At 36.5% G+C, this 5,256-nt stretch overlaps 1 long non-coding RNA gene across 1 annotated transcript; it reads left to right on the forward strand.

The window, feature by feature from the left end:
- The first annotated feature begins 316 nt into the window (after nt 1-316).
- LOC116520790 lies at nt 317-2,416 on the forward strand. Its single transcript, XR_004256838.1, has 3 exons — nt 317-355; nt 1,207-1,291; nt 2,249-2,416. It is a non-coding gene; the product is annotated as an uncharacterized LOC116520790 (long non-coding RNA).
- The last annotated feature ends 2,840 nt before the right edge of the window (nt 2,417-5,256 follow it).

Below are 5,256 nucleotides of genomic sequence, written 5' to 3' on the forward strand. Positions count from 1 at the left end.
CTCTGTATCTTAGAATTTTGTTCCAATCTGTAAAATTTGGGTGTGTCGTTCTTTCTGTTGGTGATAGCCAATTTGGGGTTTTCACATAGTGTTTTTTTTTTATTTTGAGCCATTGTTGCACTAAAGTTCCAATTAAATGATTTTGAAAGTATTTGTGTGTTTTATGTTTGTCATTCCATAAGAAATTATGCCAGCCTGTCTGCAGGTCATGGCCTTCTAAGATCAGAATTCTTTTATTCTTTAACTCAATCCAATCCTTCATCATTGTCATTGTTACTGCAGTTGCGTATATACTAGGCTCCCTGTGTGCTTCCATCCATCGCTACGAAGATCTGCTGACTCTGCCTGCCTGCTGGTAAGTGAGCCGGGTTTTTTCTTTTGTTTTTTTAATGTATTTTAAAATAATATTTTATTTATTGTGCATATGATTTTTTAAAATAGTGTTATTCTGTGTTGATTCTTTTTTTAAATTGTCTTAGACTATTTAAAAAAAGATTCTATCCAAAATAAATTGAAACAAGCCATTTTTAAAATTTCTATGCACAATACTTTGAAATGGACTCAGGAGTCATGATTGACACTGAGTGAATTTGCACTTTAATAATCAGGAAGATACAATGGCATTGAAAAAAGTGACTGATGACTATTTTTCACACTTAGCGACCGTTGCGACCATTTTTCACACTTAGCGACCGTTGCGACCATTTTTCACACTTAGCGACCGTTGCAACCATTTTTCACACTTAGCGACCGTTGCGACCATTTTTCACACTTAGCGACCGTTGCAGCATCCTCATGGTCACGTGATCAAAATTTTGTTTGGCAACAGATTCGTATTTATGCTGGTTTCAGTGTCCTGGGGTGACCTTTTGGCAAAAAAATTTTTTTTAACCCCCCCCCCCCCCCCCGGTGAAGGGCGTCCCTCTTTTCCAATCTGAAAATCTGGTCACCTTATTGTAGAGTGCTCCTGGAGGGGCAAAAATGGCCTGTCTTTTGCTCATTTTTGCCCTCCGCAGCCTCCAGGAGCAAGCCTCCCAAACCCTCTGCACGTCCATTTTTGCAAAGTGGGTAGCATTTCAGTAGGCCAAAAATGCTGTATTCAGTGTGTAAGATGCACCCAGATTTTCACCCTCTTTTTTGGGGGGGGGGAGGTGCTTCTTATACTCTGAAAAATATGTTATCTATTTTGTTTTTCCCATATCATAGGAAGGCCTGCCAGCCTAATTGAAGATCATGTCCCTCCAATGTCAATAATCTTTGATTCCTCAAATCAATTCATTCTTTCACACAAGTAAGTATCAAACCCTAATAATACAATTCCCAATCTGGTAGCCTAAAACCACCTCTATTTTAGAATCTTGCATCATTTTCATCCTTATCCTAGCTTTTTCCCCCATGCCAGATATATTTTAATATTGTTTTATTTAATTTTTCAAAATACTTTTTCCAGTTTTATTGGTATTATTTATAATAAGTATAATAATCTTGGCAAAATATTCATTTTTGTAGTGGCTACTCTTCCCATCAATGATAGTTGTAGGTTTTTCCACTTCTCTAAGTTCATTTTAATTTGTTGTGCCAATTTATTATAATTATTTTCTTTAATTGTTATACACCTTGCCATTAATTGAATTCCTAAATATTTAACTTTCTTAACTATCTGTATACCTATTTTCCTCGTTAGTTCTTTTTTCTGTATGTCTGTAACATTTTTAACTATTATTTTGGTGTTTTATTTATTTATTCTCAGTCCTGCAACTTCACCATATTCTTCTATTTTCCTAATTAGTTTAAGTCCATTTTCTTGTGGGTCTTACAATATAAAGACCAAAATGTCTGAAAATGCCTGTAATTTATATTATTCCTTTTTTATTTCCATACCTTTAATTTCTATACCTTGTCTAATATTTCTTTTTTTAATCAAAGCTTTTTATTATTTTTAATGCACATAACATATTTATGAACAAAGTATTGTCCAGGTTTTTCCCTTTTACATCTTCTTTTGTGCATAATATATTTTACATCATAATTCTATTTCCAACTTCAGCTCTATTATTCTCTTTTCATATTTTCCATCTTAAACTTATTTTCTTCTTATTACACAAACAATATCACTAATTGCCCCTTTAAAGTTATAACAATTTACCATTTCATGATTCCTCTTTTCATCTATTTTACCTTAACGAAACCATCTAGTTATTTTTTATATTTTTAGTTCCTTTTTCTTCTATTCTTGTTTTTCAACAAGAGTTCCTTAGGTCCACACAAGGACTCAGCTCAGCATTTCATCCCAGCATGAATGGTGTAGCGGAGAGAGCCAATGAGATTGTGGAACAATACATGTTACGTGTTACATGGACTATCATCAAGACAACTGGTCAGATTTGCTACCCTTTGCCGAAGTGGCGTACAACAATGTGATCCACAGCAGCACTGGATTAACACCTTTCCAGATTACCAGTGGCATGGAATTTGTTCCCATGCCTGAGTTGCCTAGAGAACCTCACTCCTCCATGTCTCTGAATGGATGGATGGACACACTAAAGGAAGGATGGGAAAATATGAAGAAAGGTCTAGCAGATGCAGCAGAAGCCTACAAGAAGCAAGCTGATAAACACCGCTCACTCCAACCCCCCTTTCGTGTGGGGGACAAAGTTTTTGTATTTACCAAATGCATAAGTTTAAGAATACCTAGTAAGAAATTGGGCCCAAAATTTATGTCCATTCCCAATAGAGAAGATAATTAACCCAGTTATAATTAGACTCAGTCTACCCAGAATACCAGGGAAAATTTACCCAGTATTTCATTGTAGCTTATTGAAACCAGTAATTGGGTCCAGCATGAGACTGTTCATCTAAGCTCCCTCTCCTCCTGTAGTGGTAGAAGGGAAAACACATTATGAGATGAAAAAAATCTTAAATTCCAACCTATATAGGGGTCGCTTACAGTATTTAGTGCATTGGAAGGGTACCCTTTGTCCGAAGCTACTTGGGTGAAAAGTTGGGACCCAAGGCAGATAAGTTAGTAAAACAATTCCATGAGAAGTTTCCTGATAAGCCAAAAGGTCCCTGGGGGGGGGGGTTAATTGTGTTATGTTAACTTTTATGTTGTTCTCTTTTCAGGAATCGTTTTTCTTCTGAGGAGAGGCCGCCTGTCAGGCCTGCAGTCATATTCCTTTTAGGATCTTTGGCCTGCCGTACTCTCTCTTTCTTTAATATGCTGTTTCATTAGTGGGGAATTGGGAGGGGGTAAGAGTAGAATGTGTTTGTTTTCAAAATAAAAAATTCCTTTCTAGATATCAAGGTCATTCTTTGTCTCTGCACCTCTGCATCTGACCAGAACTAGATGGGTGGAAATGCCAGCATGGCAGAGGAAGAGTGGACCATATGATGAACCTGTGGGTGTGGGGACAAGTTCATGAACTTTCAACTGGGTGGAAACCCAGGAAGCCTTCAGATTTGCGTTTCCACAGATGTACCAACATGTCTGTCTTATTAAATTGGAACTTTAATGAAAGTTATGTCTTGAACTCTGAATTAATTCGGGATGATATTTGGAACGGTGACACCTATTTTGCTATAAACAACATACATCCTCAATTTCAGTTTTTACGTAGAAAACATTTAGCTTAATAATTCTATTATTCTTTCCCTCTATTTTCATTTTCAACTTATTTTCTTCTTAATATATAAACAATATCACCAATTTCCCTTCCAAGATTGAACCCAATTATTCTTTCTTCTTCATCTGTTAATCTATTTTACTATAAGCAACATAAATCCTCAATTTCAGTTTATTACACAAACATTTAACTTAACAGTTACTAAAATTATAATTCCCTTATATCTTAGTTACCTACATATCATTAGCAATATTGATACAATTTTCTTTAAGCTACCAATATAGCCCTTTTTTCCCTTCCTCCTCTTCTAACTATTTTCTCTGGATCTCTTACATATTCTATTTCTTTTTTTTTCTTTGCTCCCATTCTCCTAACTCCTTCTTTTTCTTATTTTTGTAGTTCTTATTTCTTTTCTTCCAAATCCTTTCTCTCCTTGGTGCTTTTATTGTTCTAGTAATTTTCCCCGGGGTTTTGCCAATGTCCTGACCTGAGTACATTTCTGAATTTTTTAGTGTTTCACATACATTTTTTAATATCTTAAATAGTTCATCATACATCCAGAGCTCCATAATGTCAGTTTAACTAATTTAACATTTTTTAAAAAAATAAATTGTATCACATTTAATTAAAATTTAAAGTCCATGGAGTCCTTTTTCCCCCTTTTATTTCCAATTTCTAGAATCCAATTTTAATGTTAGTTTAGACCAGTCCGAATTGAGGATTTATTTCTTTCCATAACCTAAACCAGTGGTTCTCAACCTGTGGGTCAGGACCCCTTGGGGGGGGGTCGAACGACCCTTTCACAGGGGTCACCTAAGACCATTGGAAAACACATAAACCGAGACACCAATTTTATGGTTGGGGTTTACCACAACATGAGGATCTGTATTAAAGGGTCGCAGCATTGGGAAGGTTGAGAACCACTGACCGAAACAGTCAAAACCAAACACTGTTGCGAAAACAAACACTCCTTAAAAGTTCTCACCACTTCAAAGTATCTTTCTCTGTAGCCAAGGTCAAATTGTCCAGCTGCACTTACTCTTTCATCCATCTCTAAGTAATGTAATGATTTCTTCTCACCAGCTGATGGCCTCTCTCCGCTGTGCACTCCAAAGCATTAATTGCCGATAACTGTCAAAAGCCACTTTTATTCTAAAAAAGAAAAAAAGGAACCCTTGGATTCTTCCTTTTTATCAATTTTAGTATTTTTCAATCCAGATAAAATATAGATCTTCTGAGGCTTTAAGTGGTTTAGCCTCTGCTTCAACTTTCTTCCTCCATAAAATTTCCCAAGTGCCAAATCGCTGCTAATTCCACACTGGGATCCTTTTAAAGTCCAAATTTAAAAAATTCTTTCACCTATGAGTTAGCCAATAACTCACCCGGTTCCAATACTTTGTTCCAATACTTCTCCAGCTCAAAAATCTTAGTCCAATTGCCCCAGCTTAGAATCGGTCATTTGAGTATGGCCACACACACCCCCACTGTTGATCCGAAGAGTTTTCCTCTGACCCACTAAGGAACTTGCTGATTCCTCTTGGTCGTCCAAGATGCCTCTCCTTCTTCCCTGTCCCTTCAAGATGGTTCCGGTCCGCAGATCCCCCGACAGCAGTTTGTCTGGTTGGATTTCACG

This window comes from Thamnophis elegans, chromosome Z (genome assembly GCF_009769535.1).
Source record: "Thamnophis elegans isolate rThaEle1 chromosome Z, rThaEle1.pri, whole genome shotgun sequence".
NCBI lineage: Eukaryota > Metazoa > Chordata > Lepidosauria > Squamata > Colubridae > Thamnophis > Thamnophis elegans.